The 16,689-nt window shown below is 38.4% G+C and overlaps 1 pseudogene; it reads left to right on the forward strand.

Moving 5' to 3' along the window:
* Positions 1-16,689, forward strand: part of LOC137758909 (small ribosomal subunit protein eS6-like) — a 110,353-nt pseudogene that overhangs the window by 61,793 nt on the left and 31,871 nt on the right.

Raw genomic sequence — 16,689 nt, forward strand, 5'->3', positions numbered from 1 at the left:
TAATTCGTTACGCAACAAAAGAGAACTAATACTAAATAGCCCTGATGCTCTTTTCCATCTGTCTTCTCCTTTCCCTTATATCCTTATACATGTTTTAAGCTCCCATCAAACTGAACAGGTCTTCTTTCCCCAAACAGAACCAGAGGATACAGACTTTTACATCCACACCTTCTCCTCAAGATGCTCTTCTATCCAAACTGCCCTTCCCTGCTGTCTCCACTTGCCAATGTCCTCCTCATGTTCGTTAAGGCCCAGTTCATGTCACATCTCCACCTTAAAGCCTGTCTGATCATGTCTATTGAATGGAGAGTACTTGTTCCATCTAAGTCACAAAATTACTTTTGTTCCTCTCGTGTCATTTAGCTCTTGGTGTCTTTTATGTGTTCATCTGAATATGTCTTTCTTGCTGTATGAACTGAGTTACACAGAATAGGGATATATAAATATCTGTCAAATGAGAAGATTACTCTTAAAACCTGAGAACCAACCTGGTTTGGCTGGTTTAGTCATTTTCACTGCAATGACGTCTTCTCCCCTGTGCTAAGCATAGGAGACATTTAAGCTTCATGACAATGTCCAGGGAGGCTTTTTCCATCTATTTCAGAGAGACAGGTCTCTGGGAGATGAGGTTTTCAAAGGCAACATTGTTTCCTGGACAATAGTGGTTTCCACTGTTCTATGATTTCCACGGTCACCCTAAATGAGCAGGAGTTCTTGTAACTCTATATGTTTGATCCGCAGACATGCGTTTTCAAAAACACAGAGCTTTGATCCTGAGCTTTAAACTTAGGCTTCAATTTTTCAAACTACTTGAAAATCTAAATAAATGTCCTTATGCAGGCCCTTCTTCCAACCATTTCCTTACATCATTTATTAGTAAGTAAGATGCTAATGCCGGAAAATGGTTACGCAAATGAGAAATGAATTTGCTTTGCTGCTGGCTCTAGCACTGCATTCTATGTGAAAACAATCACGTTCAATTCTTTGTCCCCTTCGGTTGTGAAACTAAGGTACATTTTTATTTTATGGCTCTGTGGGAAATAGGAGAACGATTGAAGCAAATGGGAAGCTGGTTCAAGAAAATGAAACAGAGAATAAAGATGGATAATGGTAAAGAGGTTTCCTCTGTGTTTACATCAGATATCCAAGGCTCAAAGGGCAAGATATACGAGGTCTGTTCTTATGTGGGAAATCTAGTTACCCAGACTTTTAGAGAAGTGAGTATAAGATGACTCTAGGCAATTTAAGGAATAAGGTTCAGAGAATGGATGGAGAATGGGAATAGCAAACTCTAATTAATATGTAAGGGAGAAAATGGGATCTTATGGTAGAAATTTAAAATTTTCCAACTGGTTTGTCACTTCAGTGAACCAAATTCCTTAAACTTAAAAAATAAAGAGGCTTAAGAGAATGAGAAGACAAGCCAGAGACTGGGAGAAAATATTTGCAGAAGATATATCTAATAAATGACTGTTATCCTCAAAATTCAAAAAACACTTAAAACTCCAAAATAAGAAAATGAACAACCCAATTAAAAAATGGGCAAAAGACCTGAACAAACACCTCACCAAACAAGATATACAGATGGCAAATAAACATATGAAAAGATGTTCAACATATGTCATCAGGAAATTGCAAATTAAAACAACAATGGGATCCACTACATACCTATTAGAATGGCCAAAATACAAAACACTGACAACAGCAAAGGTTGATGAGAATAGGGAGCAACAGGAACTTTCATTCTTTGCTGGTGGGAAAGCAAAATTGTACAGCTACTTTGAAAGATGGTGTCTTAGTCAATTTGGGCTGCTATAACAAAGTACCATAGACTGGATGGTTTATAAACAACAGAAATTTATTCCTCAGAGTTCTGGAGGCTGGAAGTCCAATATCAGGGTGCCAGCATGATTAGGTTCTGGTGAGAACCCTCTTCTGGGCTGCAAAATGCCGATTCTCATTATATCCTCACATAGCAAAGAGCAGAGAGGGGAAGCAAGCTGTCTCTTATACGGTTCTTATAAGAGCACTAATTCCATTCCTGAGAGTTCCATCTACGTGACATCTAATCCTAAATACCTCCCAAAGGCCCTGCCAATGTCATCACATTAGGGAAGGGGGTACGGATAGGGTTTCAATGTATGAATTTTGGGAGGATACATTCAGTCCATAACAGAGTTTGGCAGTTTCTTACAAAACTAAACATACTCTTGCCACACAATCCAGTAATAATTCTGATGGGATTCAGTATATGCTACCTCAAAATACAGCATATTGAATATTTCAAGCAGAAGGAATTTGAGAAATGGCAAGTGTAGGAAGGACTTTCTGATCTTCCCGAGGCAGGTCATAAAACCCTTCTATGAGAGGTGCCCTCCCTATACTGGGAAAAAAAGAACATCATTATCACTGAAGATGGAAGGACACAGAAGAATCTGAAGGAACAGGCCATGTAAATTTCCCCAGTTTACTACACTTGCCTCATACTCTTTCTACGTACGACTTTCCATTCTTTCTCAAAACTAGCATACAAACATTCAAGTTTAACCATTTCTTTGGGGTCTTCATTTCCTTGTGAAGGTTCCTGTGCCACATACAGTTTTATCTTAAATAAATGTGTAAGCTTTTCTCCTGTTAATCTGTCTTATGACACTTAATTTTAGGCCCACCTAAGGACCCAAAGAGAGTTGAGAAAAACTTTCCTCCCCTATAGCACTCCTTGGTATTTCCCCAAATGGATTAAAAAATTACGTCTACACAGAAACCTGCACACAGATGTTTAGGGCAGCTTTATTCAAAACTACCAAAGCTTGGAAGCAACCAAGACATCCTCCAGTAGGTGAATGGATAAATAAACTGTGGTACATTCAGACAATAGAATATTACTCACCGTTCAAAAGAAATAAGCTATCAAGCCATGAAAAGACATGGAAGAAACTTAAACGCATATTACTAAGTGAAAGAAACCAATCTGAGAAGGCTATACACTGTATGAGTCTAACAATATGACATTCTGGAAAAGGCAAAATTATGGAGACAGTAAAAAGATCACTGGTTTCTAGGGATTAGGGGAGAGGGATAGATGAATAAGCAGAGCACAGAGGATTTTTAAGGCAGTGAAACTATTCTTTATGATACTGTAATTGTGGATATGTGTCAATACATTTGTTAAAACCCACGAATATAGAAAACCAAGGAGGAAAAGTAATGTAAACTATGGACTTTGGGTGCTAATAATGTGTCAGTGTAGGTTAACCAATTGTAACAAATGTACCACTTTGGTATGAGCTGTCAATAATGGGACAGGTTGTGTATGTGGGTGCACAGGCAGTATATGGGAACCCTCTGTACTTTCCACTCAATTTTGCTATGAACCTAGGAGTGCTCCTAAAAATAGTGTGTTAAAAAAAGAGACCAATAACTCACCAGAAAATGGTATGAAGAACTGAATTTATCATTAAGTTTAAAGTTATCTGAATTAAAAAAAAATTAACTTTACCCCTATAATTTGTATTTAAATTTATGATGTGATCTTGAGCACTGGAATATCTTCTTATATATTTTATATTTTTACATAACCTGATTCTATTAAATAGTTATTTTCCAACAAGTTGTGTGACAATTGAATATTTATAAATACACTCCTGTTTTTCTTACATTTGTGAAACTACAACATTCCAAACATTTTTATTTGCATTGTAAAATATCCCTTTATATCTCATGTAACAATTGAATATATGGTCATAAAAAGTTCAACAAGAGCAAAACACTAAAGGTGGTTAACCCTGTTGGGGGGAGAGGGAGACTTCAATATTTTGTTTTATAGTTTTCATATTGCTTGAATTTAAAAAATGTATTACTTTTGTAATTTGTAAAACATGAATTACAAACATTTAAAGAATTTCAATGCTCTAATATGATGGTATTTTTAAGAGTCTTGTAGTCATTGAGTTTTCTTTTGGAATAGAATTGTCTTTGCGTGCTGTGTACTTTTATTGGTTTCCTTTGATTAGTCACTTTGATTATGACATAATTAATGGTCTAGCTGTAATTTTTCATTTCAATTTGATCTTTTCCTTCACTCTTCCACCCCCATCCCAATCAAAGGAAGCATCTCAGTAAATGAGTGCTCCATATTTTGGAGAGTTCAGGGCAAAAAATTTTGGAGTCATGCTTAACTCCTCTTCTTTCCTCTCACATCCAAAACCATGCCAGCCCAATCTTCAAAATCTCTTTCTCTCTCTCTTTCTATTTCTCTCTCAAATATCTCTGAACTCTTTTTACCACCTCTACTACTACCACTTTGATCCAAGTCGCCATTATTTTTGCCTTGATTATTGAAATAGCTTCTTAATCGGTCTCACTGTTGCTTCTCTTGCCCACCTATAACCTATTCTTAACATAGCAGATGGCATGACCCTTTTAAACAGAAATCATGTCCTGTCAGGTTTTTGTTCTGACCCCTCTAATGATTTCCCATCTCATCTAAAATAAAACACAAAGTCCTTATAGTGTTCTACGTACCGTACAGAATCCTTCAACTCAGCTCATTAGAAAGGCCTTCAGTGGCCGCCGTTTACAAAATGGTATCTCACCATGACCTTGCCCTATCACTCTGTAACTTCATATTTTTCTTTATAGCACTTATCATCACCTGACATAGAATTACCCCTATTGGAAAGTAAGTACCAAGAAGGCAGGGATTTTATTTGTATAGTTTACTATTTTAAAAAACAGCTTTATTGAGATATAATTCACATGTTATATAATTCACCCACTTAAAGTGCATAATTCAATGGCTTTTAGTATATTCACAGAGCTGTGCACCCATCATTACAAATTTAGAACACTGTCGTTTCCCCTAAAAGAAATCCCATTTATCCTAGCCATCACCCCCATTCTTCCTGTTTCCTCCAGCCCAAGGCAACCACGCAACTGGCTGTATAAATTTGCCTATTCTGGACATTTCTTGTAAATGGAATCATACATGGTTCTTTGTGACTAGCTTCTTTGACTTAACACAGTGATTTTTAAAAAAACAAATTTATTTATTTATTTATTTTTGCCTGCATTGGGTCTTCGTTGCTGTGCGCGGGCTTTCTGTAGTTGCAGCGAGCGGGAGCTACTCTTCGTTGTGGTGCGCGGGCTGCTCATTGCAGTGGCTTCTCTTTGTTGCAAAGCAGGGGCTCTAGGTGCATGGGCCTTCAGTAGTTGTGGCACGTGGGCTCAGTAGTTGTGGTGCACGGGCTTATTTGCTCCACGGCATGTGGGATCTTCCAGGACCAGGGCTCGAACCCTTGTCCCCTCCATTGGCAGTGTCCCCTCCAGTGTCCCCTCCACTGCACCACCTGCGAAGTCCCTAACACAGTGTTTTTAAATTTCATCTATGTTACAGCATGTATCAATACTTCATTTTTTTGTATGTGTGCCAAACAATATTCCACTGTAAGGATAAACCACACTGTGTTTATTCATCAGTTGATGAACATTTGGGTTGTTTCCACTTTGGTTTTTTTTTGCTATTATGAATAGTGCTGCTATGAACATTCATGTACCAGTTTTTGTGTGGACATTTTTAAAAATTCTTGTAGGTATATACCTAGGAGTAGAATTGTTAGATCATATGGCAACTTTATACTTAACCATTTGAGAAACTGCTAGACTGTTTTCCAAAGCAGTGGCAACATTTTACATTTCCAACAGCACTGTATGAGAGTTCTGGTTTCTTCTCATCCTTGCCAACATTTAAAAAAAAATTCTCGCCATCCTAATGAGTGTGAAATGGTATATCATTGTGGTTTTGATTTGCATTTCTCTGATGGATAATCATGTCAAGTATTTTTTTCATGAGCTTATTGACCACTTGAATATCTTTTTCAGAGAAATGTCTATTCAGATCCCTTGCTCCTTTTAATTGGATTATTTGTCTTATTATTGAGCTGTAAGAGTTCCTTATATATTCTAGATATAAGCCCCTTATCAGAAATATGATTTGCAAATATCTTCTTCCATTTGGTGAACTGTCTTTACACTTTCTTAATGTTGTCACTTGAAACACAAAATTTTTAATTTTGGGGGCTTCCCTGGTGGCGCAGTGGTTGAGAATCTGCCTGCTAATGCAGGGGACACGGGTTCGAGCCCTGGTCTGGGAAGATCCCACATGCCACGGAGCAACTAGGCCCGTGAGCCACAACTACTGAGCCTGCGCGTCTGGAGCCTGTGCTCCGCAACAAGAGAGACCACGATAGTGAGAGGCCCGCGCACCGCGATGAAGAGTGTCCCCCGCTTGCCGCAGCTAGAGGAAGCCCTTGCACAGAAACGAAGACCCAACACAGCCAAAAAATAAAATAAAAAAAAATAATAATAATTAAAAGGTGCTAATAATTAAAAAAAATTTTTTTAAAATTTTGATGATGTCCAGATTATCTATTTTTTCCTTTTGTTACTTGTGCCTTGTTGTCATATCTAAGAAAATCAACTAATCCAAGGTCATGAAGGTTTACATCTATGCTTTCAACCAAGAGTTTCATAGTTTAGCCTTTATATTAAGTCTTACATCTATTTGGGGTTAATTTCTGTATGTGGTGTGAACTATGAGGTAGGGGTGCAACTTCATTCTTTTGCATGTGGATATCCAGTTGTCCTGGCACCATGTTTTGAAAAGACCATTCTTTCCCTAGTGAATTGTCTTGATACCTTGTTGAAAATCAGTTGACTAACTATGAGGGTTTATTTCTATATCTCAAGTCTGTTCCATTGGTCTACATGCTTATCCTTATGCCATTTCCATACTGTCTTGATAGCTGCAGGTTGGTAGTTAAGTTTGACATCAAGAAGTGTGAGTCTTCCAACTTTATTCTTTTTCAAGATTGTTTTGCTATTGTTTAGAGAGTACTGCAGAGCTGTTATTAAAATACCATCTTGGCTTGGTTAAGACCCCAAAATTGTTGCAAACCTTTACTTTTGGTTTAGGATACAAATTAAAGGAAAAATAATGATTGAAATAGAGAATCAGTAATATTACCAGTATTACCTCTCAGGTGGAAATTCAATTTGAAGTGAATGAATCAACACTCATCTGCACCAGAGAGCACAGGATTTTAGATTTACATCTCATCTAATAAGACGTATAAATACAAGGAGATTGAAGAAATAGGTAGTGTGAATGTCTTGGCTATTATATATATTGGTCAATCCATTTCAAATTCTTTGGGACTCCTCATTTAACATCCCTTAAGAAGAAAAAAATCTCCTCACTTAGCATCCTTAAAGAAAGAGGCAAGAGGTGGTGTAGTATATTGGTTAAGAGGATCAACTCTAGGCTAATGTTTCCTGGGTTCAAGTCCTAACTCTGTTGCTTCTTAGCTCTGTAAGTTTTGTGGCCCAGTTCATCCCCTTTAAGGATAAGTGATAATATCCATTCCATAGAGTTGTTTGTTTACTATATTTATAAAATGCCTTGAATAGTGCCTATATTTTTGCATGAAATGAGATAAATAAAATTCAATAAAAACTGTAAAGTAAATGCAAGTCATGCCATTACAAAATACTCAGTTTATCTAGTTTCCTTTACCTTTTGCATGATCTCCCTTCAATCTCAAACAGTTATCAATCAATAATCATGGTTTTTCCACTCCTACCCAGAAAAGTCCTATTTAGGTTGTTACGGAAAAATTGCCAGATGAATGGACATGTACTTATTCTGCAGAATACCTACTACGCGCAAGAAAAATGTGCAAACAACCCAGATTTAAGTGGGCTTCAGTTTGGTGCCATCTACTTTAAAAATAAGGGCTCTTTGCTTTTGTTTCAGTTTATAGACTCAGTGGTGAATCAACTCATTTAATGAGCTATAGATGAGAGCAAGTACTCAGGGAACATCAAGTGCTAAAAGTTCGGAGGATTTGATTTTTTTTCAGTCCAGTAACCAAAAGCATTTGATCTTTTATTGACTGAATATGGTTGCTGTAAAAAAAAAAAAGAAATGTCCTAAGTATTCAGGGTTGAATAACTACAAACGCTTTCCATTTCCACTGTCCAAACACCCTTAACTTTATGCTGTGTGTAATAATATATTAGCATGTTCAGGCTTTATTAAGAAAATAGACTTTTTTTCCTGACCGTATTAAAATGGTCTCTTTAAAATGCAGATTTCAAAGGAATGAAATTCTCTCCAGGCTGTAGTTCTTTGTATTAACAATTATTTTTCCAGATTAGTCTTCTGTTTTACCTGGGTAAAACAAGTCAAGGGAAAGTAACATAGACGGATGCTTCTTATTTGAAAGAGTAGGGAATGCAGTTTTCTTCCGAATTGTGATTTCCTTTGGTAAATGTGCTGTAACTAGATCCTGGGGGCTACTCGAAGTGCACTAAGGAACAACATACAGTTCGTTGGGCAAATCCTCCCAGGAGGCCCTGGAGACAGTCCCACTGGGCTAGAATAACAGTTCCATTATTCAGCCCAGCAAGTCTATCACCCTACTTATTAGCATAGTTTGGAGGTTAAACAATGGTATCTCCTCCTACTTATTCATTATCAAATTACTTCACGATGTTTATTTAGACTACTATCACTGAATCAATGGCACCAGTTATAAAAACACGACTTTCTGAGAAGACTTCATTAAAGTGAACACTCCAACAGAAAAGGTCTCTGGGTAGGAACACAGGAAATGTGTTCCTTTGCACTCAACGAAAACAATTCCGATATGTTTCAACTATCTCAAAATTACTATGTGGGACATATCAGTTACTATAATAAAAAATAATACTTAGAATAATAGCATTTAAATATGAATGTAATTAATGCCACATCACAGTTAACTGAAAATCACTAACACTTGTTAATAATAATAAATGGAAAAATATGCTTCACAGCCAATGCCAGCAAGTAAAATGCATATTTTGCACGTGGCCGTTTAGAAATACATAATCAGACCAAGAGGTGACAGTTTTTAGCGGGTAAGACTGAATTGGTCTCTTTTACATTTATATTTGAAAGCAGCACTTATTTAATTTTTATAAAGTCTTTGTGATGAATCAGAGGAGGAAGGATGATTCGTGGGTTAAGTCTGGGGGTTTGGAACAGAGAACTCACTTTTCACTTTCAGTCACTGAAAAACTGATGAACTGGTTAATCTTTTACTAGGAAAATGCCCACTGATTAGGTAACTTGGAAACATGCTCGTATTTCCTAGCTAGGAGGATAGATCTGCCAGGTCAATTTACACGTTAAGTCTGGGAAGTGGAAACTGTTGATCCTGGATGTAGGTCTACCCAAAGCTATTTGGTGTCCAGCCCTCCTTCCTTTGCCCCCAGACATGGTTTCCCTAGAGGAAGCAGCCGTTGGGGCGGGTATGTGAGGGGGCGCCCTGCTCACCAGCACACACAGACAGTCCGCTGTCTCAGCACCATCTAATAATGAAGTGAGCAGCTAGGCAAGCCCAGATCCTGAGCAAATTCTGTTTGAAAGGCAAGCAGCTGTGTAATCATTCACCTAGGCTTGGGAGGAAATGGCTTATTTTCCATCATTTTTTCAAAAGCAAACTTGAAGTTCTCGTTGTAATGTGACACCTTGCCTATCCTCAAAGTGGAGTGAGGAAAGGAAAATTTAATATGGGTGTCAGCTTTCCCCCTCTCCCCCTTACTAACAGTATGCTAAAATTTGGGAAGAGCTGAGGTCACCTTTTTTGGGTATTTTCATATTAGTTGGTTGTCAGTGCTAAACTGAATTACATTAAGTTCCATGAAGTTAAGGAAGATAAGAATTGTGTTAACTGCAGAATAAACCCACCAACCATTAGATTGTTTACAGTGAAAAGGACCCTCAGTTTTTTCATAGACCCTTGATATTTACAGCCTTCTAACCATCCACCTTCTCCAATTATAAATGTTAAGGCAATTTCAAAATCGGAAGGACTATAGTCAATCCGTGAATTTAGGAAGAGAAAAATTTCTTTACGTGCTTACTTTGCATTTCAAGTCTTCCAGAAAGAAGGCTCTGGCACATCTGAAAATATCTTGGGAGTTAGTTACACAAAGGTATGCAAGGCATCTCAGATTTATCTTCGGCATCTCTGCCATTTATTTAGAAGCTGCACACAAAAAGAATTCCTCCTGTCCTGGGCAGCCCTTGCATCACACTAGGAATACATCAGCGTGCTTCTGTTTCTCATGCAGAAGGGAGCGACAGATATGGTCCAGTTATACTTTTATAGCCTCCAGTTTACATTTGAGCACTATGCCTTCTTAGGGCTGACTAGGAAATAAGATTGGATGAATCTGGGAACACAGCTTCACAATGTGCATAATCCTGACTGCAATGGAGGAAAATCAATGAGGGGAAGGAAGCACTGATCTCCTTGCAGAGTGCAAATGTAGTTGGCTCAGAAACACTCTGCCCAGGGATTTTGTTATTCAAGTCATTCCGTTGCACGTGTTTCAAACCAAGCTCTTATCATGCAGCAGCTCTCTGGATTCAGCTTAGCTCCAGTTATACGTGCATAAAACCCACGGCTTCTAGAAGGGAAAGGAACTCTGCATATCCACAGTTCAGCTTCTGTGTTTGCCCAAGGCTAAACGAAATAGCCTTCACTTCAGTGACATTTCACGATGTCACTCTGTCACTGGGTGGAGAAAACTCCTGCAGGAAGGTGAGAGTATGAATCACTTCAAGAAAATATTATCTTCAGCTATGATGAATTTGATGTGCGTCTGGGCTGCTTGGCCAATTTGTTTTCCTTTTTTTATTAAAGAAGTAAATGTGACCAAGAAATTACCTGGAGGGCCTACTAGAGATATGCATATGTGTGCAAATACACACAAAAATGAAACATATTATATAGCCACATGCAGTATGCATAAAAATATATATTGCAATATTTCATACTTGTTAGTGAAAATATTTTTACAACATAGTGCCTCCCAATTGCAGGAAATAAATCAAGCCTCTTAAAAGTGATTGTAGTTGATTCATTTAGTGCTGTCATAATATAGCATTTTCTTTAATGAAAATTTATATCATTTTTTTCCTGGACTCAGTGGAATAAATTTATACTGAAAGATGGAAGGGATCGATGTATTCACTATTAAACACACCCAATTCCTGACAATAAACAGGAGCTTGATCAAGTGAGGTACAGATGGACATAGCTTAAATGCACCTTTTCTGCTCTGAGCTTTTCCACATCAAAATTGTCATATAAACGTAGTAGAAACCAGTGGCTTTTGGCAATGAGACACAGCACTTTCAGATCAACCTTGTGCTGGTATCACAGTGAACTACCAACAGACTGATTCAGATTCAGATAATAAACTTATGTTTAAAGCAATTTGCAGTTGTGAACATCTGCAGTAAGAAAGAAAGGAAGTTAGCAGCTCTAGCTTAAGAGCATTTAAAAATGCAGACAGATGTAAAAAATAGTACTAGAGAAGGATGACCAATATAAAATCAGCAGGAAAAGAGAGCAGCTGAAAGACTCATATACATGCATGCCTTGTTTTACTGTGCATATTGCTTTTTTTTTTTTTTAAACAAATTGAAGGTTTGTGGCAACCCTGCGTGGAGCAGGTCTATTGGTGCCATTTTTTCTAGTAGCATTCGCTCACTTTGTGTCTCTGTGTCACATATTGGTAATTCTATGTATATTGTTTTTTTTTTTAGACATATTGCTATTGCACACTTAATAGACTACAGTGTAGTGTAAACATAATCTTCATATGCATTGGGAAAGCAAAAAATTTGTGTGACTTACTTCATTGTGATATTTGCTTTATTATTGTGGTCTGGAACCAAACCTACAATATCTCTGAGGTATGCCTGTATGTGTGTGTATATATATATATATATATATATATATATATATATATATATATATATATATATATATATATATAATTTTATAGTCCTAGAATATGAAGCAAGGACTCATGATAAACAAAGAATGGGGGCCATAAATTAGGATTGAAGAGAAAAAAAATCCTTCCTGGTGTAGTCAAGGTAATCACAGAAAAGAATGTAGTCAGGAGATAACAATCTTTTCAAGTTTTAATGATGAAATAAAAGGCTCTCCTGCCTAGGGGCGGGGGCAGGGATGGGGGAGGTTTGAAGTTGGGCTGGGTGGGAAGTGGGAGAAATGGGGTGAACCATCAGGACTGGGGTTTCATCTCAGTGTTTTGGAACATCAGCTTCATAAACACTGTGAGCTGTGGTCCACCATGGACGACCAACCGTGTGCTGCAGAGTACAGAAAACAAGCCAGGCAAGGAACCCGTGGTCCTGTGCTAATATTCTCCAGGACTACCAGTGTGAGAGGGAGGGTGACTTTTTATTGCCCTTGAAGTAAAAAGTGATGTTAAAATTGGATTCTTGCTCTTATGATAATCTAACTTGGAACATCAAACAACACCTTAAGTACTGTATCAGTCAGGGTCCAATCAGGAGAGAGAATCCACCAAGAATCTCAACAGGGAAAGTTTAATATAAAAACTATTAATTTGGGGCTTCCCTGGTGGCACAGTGGTTGAGAGTCTGCCTGCCAATGCAGGGGACACGGGTTTGGACCCTGGTCTGGGAAGATCCCACATGCCACAGAGCAACTGGGTCCGTGAGCCACAATTACTGAGCCTGCGCGTCTGGAGCTTGTGCTCCGCAACAGGAGAGGCCGCGATAGTGAGAGGCCCGCGCACCGCGATGAAGAGTGGCCCCCGCTCGCCGCAACTAGAGAAAGCCCTCGCACAGAGACGAAGACCCAACACAGCCAAAAATAAATAAATAAATAAATACGTAAAATTAAAAAAACAAAACAAAACAAAAAAACTATTAATTTAAGAGGGGATTGGAGTAATGAAGTATTGGCTAGTAGGAAATAAAGAGAACTCTAAAGACTGTAGGAATGGCAGATAGAATAGCATGTAGTAATATATGATATGATATAATATAAAACATGTAACAGAATATAATATAATATGTTACTATCCCTATGGCTGAGAGAGAAAAACCAAGGAAGAGGCCCCCAGAGCTCAGATCTATAACTTGTTGGAGAGGGCGTAGCCATGGCTCACTCACTGGATGGAAGAAAAGGTTGCTAGTGGAATTTTCTGGAAATCCACCCTCTCAGAGGCCAGGGAAAGCTGTTCATAGGAAAGTGTCTCACTGGAGTCACTCTAGTGCAGAACCACCTGAGGCAGGTGTCGGAGGAGGTTGTAAGGACCGTGCACTGGAGAATCCGTGGGCACGTCAGGAGTCAGGTGTTGGAAAAGCCAGCCGTGCTGCAGGAGCTGGGCACTGAGGGGGCAGTGTGCCCTGCAGGCACCGGACCTGAAGAATCCACCTGTGCTGCAGTTGCCAGATGCTGAGAAAACATCTGGAGAAAATGTCCACGCTCAGGAGCGTGAGGAGCAAAGACACCTGAACGAGGAGGAAAACCCTTCTCCTCCTGCAATGCCTCTCCAGTGCTCGCTACTGACCAAGCTTAATATCACGCCTGTGAGCAAAGGGAACATAGTTAAAGGACCCAGATCCATTTTCAAAGAGCAGGCAAAAAGGTTTAATTTGGAGCTGAGCAGCAACAAATCACAACTGGCACAAGCATACATGTAGAATCATCATAATCTTTTAAGTTGAAAATTTGAACACATTGAGAGTCTTCGTACAGTGAGACGATTCTTATACTGTGAGTTGTTTTTTGTTCTCTTTTACATCTTCATGAGATGACCACTCAGAGGAACAGCACAAAGGGTAGCTGTGTAGGCAGCACAAATCACCCAACTTACAAAAGTCTACATCAGTCCTCCTATATCATTAACGTCGTATTTTGATTACAGACAATAAAGAAATAGAGCATTATCGATGCTTCTTTTTAAAATTCTTGTATACCGCAGAGCTAAATACATAAATAAGTGACCTGGGCTCAAGCCAATTCTTTTTTCTTTTCATAACATTGCTGTTAAATGAATGTTCTTCATCTCTTTTCTGTTAGCCTCGTAGGATGGCGTATTAGTTTGCTAGGGCTGCCGTAACAAATACCAGAGATTTCTTTTCTTATAGTTCTGGAAGTTCTCAAGAAGTCTGAGATCAAGGCATCAGCAGGACTGGTTTCTTCTGAGGCTTTTCTCCTTGGCTTGTAGATGGTTGTCAGCTCCCTGTATCTTCACATGGTCTTCCCTCTGTGTGTTTCTGTGTCCAAATTTCTTCTTTTTATAGGGATACCAGTCATATTGGATTAAGGCCCACCCAATTCCCTCATTTTAACATAATCACCTCTTTAAAGACCCTATCTCCCAATACAGTTAGATTCTGAAATACTGGGGGTTAGAGGCTCAACATATGAGGTTTGGGAGGAACAGAACTCAGTCCATAACAGGTGGTTAACTGCGGGGGTCGTTAACTTCGAAAGCCTGGGTTCAAACTCCAGATCAGCCAGTTTGATACGTCAGTTGTGTAACATGGGGCAACTTATTCACCCACCTTGAATCTCAGTTTTCTCATCTACTTTGTAAAGCTGTTGTGAGAATTAAATTAAGTAATATAGGCAAAGTATTTAGAATAGATTCTGGAGTATACTATGAGCAAAAGATGTTAACTATTAGTAATGGTGATACTATTTTTATCTTCACTTATTTATTTGATTATAAACACATAATGGCTACTTCCCAGATGACATAATACCTTTGCTGGTAATATGATAAGGAGGCACACAAACTAATAATTACCAAGTTAAATTTGTGCTTTCCTCAGGACCTTTGCACTTGCTGTTCCTGGTGCCTGGACCTCTGCTTTGCTGGCTTCTTCCAGCCTCTGCCCAGATGGTACCCACCCAGAGAGGCCTTCATGGACACTCTATGTAAAGTAAATGCTCACTCCTGCTCTGTGTCCATCCTATCGCCTTCTCTTCTTTTTGTCATCGCCCTGAGTGCAATCTCAGATTCTCATTTATTTTCCTATTTGTTCTCTGTCTCTCCCACCATAGTGTAAACCGTCTTAGACACTGCTACATCTCAACTTCCTAGTGTACTAAACCTGGCACACAGAGCCATTCAAAAATGTTGTTTACATGAATAAAATACAAAAAACTGTGTAACACCCTATTTTGAGGTAAGTATATGGTGAAAAAAAACACACAACCATGGGCTCAAGATCATAAATAAAAGATCTCAAAAAGGAGAAAGGGATATATTGAACACATTTTGAATACTTCTATTTTCCTAGTTCAGTGATACAATATTAATTGTTTTTATTGCTGGAAAACCTTTTGTTCCTTTCCAGGACACTAGCATTCGTGTTACTCTAACAATAAGTTGGTATCTTAAAATGTTAACTTTTAAATCTATGAATGGAGAGCTAGAAGTCTTTCAACAATCCTTGTCATCCACTGAAAATGATCTAAAAATGGGAGCACTTAATGAGCTGTCTTCTCCTTTCCTTCCCAACCCACTCCAGTGCATTTGTTCTGATCTTAGGGTTACCCTAGACTTCAAAGGGGGCTACGGTCAGCTCTGCAGGAAGGAGAAGAAAAGTCCCAATAAACACAAAGGCCATCAAGTCTGAATACACATTTCTTTGACTGAGTCCACAGTGCATGAGTATTGCGACAATGATTGGTTCTGGCTGAGGACTGTTTTGTCAGGCCTATATGGTTAGGTAGGCCATTTAAATGCTCATATTTTATTCTGGTAGCACGAAAGAGTTATAATCAACTCAAATATATTTTGGGTACGCACAAATGAGCCTCTGTATATCTTTTTGCATGAAAATTTGAATGCAATCCTTATTCAAAATTCTAGGTAATTATTAGATGATTTGGATTAGGAAATATTACACTTACGGACCTTTGTCTGCCATGAACCTCTTGTCTGTTGTAGTTTTATTATCAATACTTTAACGACACTGACGGAAATTTAAGCCTGTCTAAATTTGATGCCACATCTTCGTGGTGCTTTTCAAATATAAACTGAGATAATCTGAGTTTGTTAATATAGTTAGTGAAAACTTTGACTTTTAAAAATTAACTTTAAAGTGAATAAGGAAAAGACAAATTCTCTGCGATCAGTATGCCAGTCCTGGTACAACAAAGTCTACAGTCTAGCATGAATCACTGTTGGGCATGGGTCAGTATGGGACCCAGAGGGATCAGGGGGCAGCCAACAAACAAGCTTATTTTCCCCTAAACAATAGGTGGCTAAGGATTTCACCATTTTACAGGTGAAATACTGACATTAACGCTAAAACCACGTACCATAGACTAAGATAAAAGTTGAGTCAACTACGTTTAGCTTATTTCACATTATGAAATTAATTCTTCCCAGCTCCTAAGTTTTGCTGCCCTTTAAAAGATATTTGTAAGGAACAACTTCATAGGCATATTAAGGGGACTTTATCTGAGTGAGTTGGACTCAGATGATTACTGCAATCATGATTCTGATGTCCAGAAACATCAGGTCAGTTGATTAGCTCCTGAATACTCAGCTTGGCAAAAAGTAGAGTCTTAGCGGCTGGTTACTCAGAAAGTATGGCGATTATTGATGTGGGTAGGGGGTAGCAGAACTAAAATGAGAACACTTGCTTTGCCTGTCTTAGAGAATAATGTCTAAATGTGAGGTGCCATATAGAAGCTTTTCTGCTATTATGCAATACACATGTTCCTGAAAGACTTTCTTGTTCAGAAAAATTATGCATGGAAAATAATAGGG

The sequence above is a fragment of the Eschrichtius robustus genome, chromosome 2 (assembly GCF_028021215.1).
Source record: "Eschrichtius robustus isolate mEscRob2 chromosome 2, mEscRob2.pri, whole genome shotgun sequence".
In the NCBI taxonomy this organism is placed as follows: Eukaryota; Metazoa; Chordata; class Mammalia; order Artiodactyla; family Eschrichtiidae; genus Eschrichtius; species Eschrichtius robustus.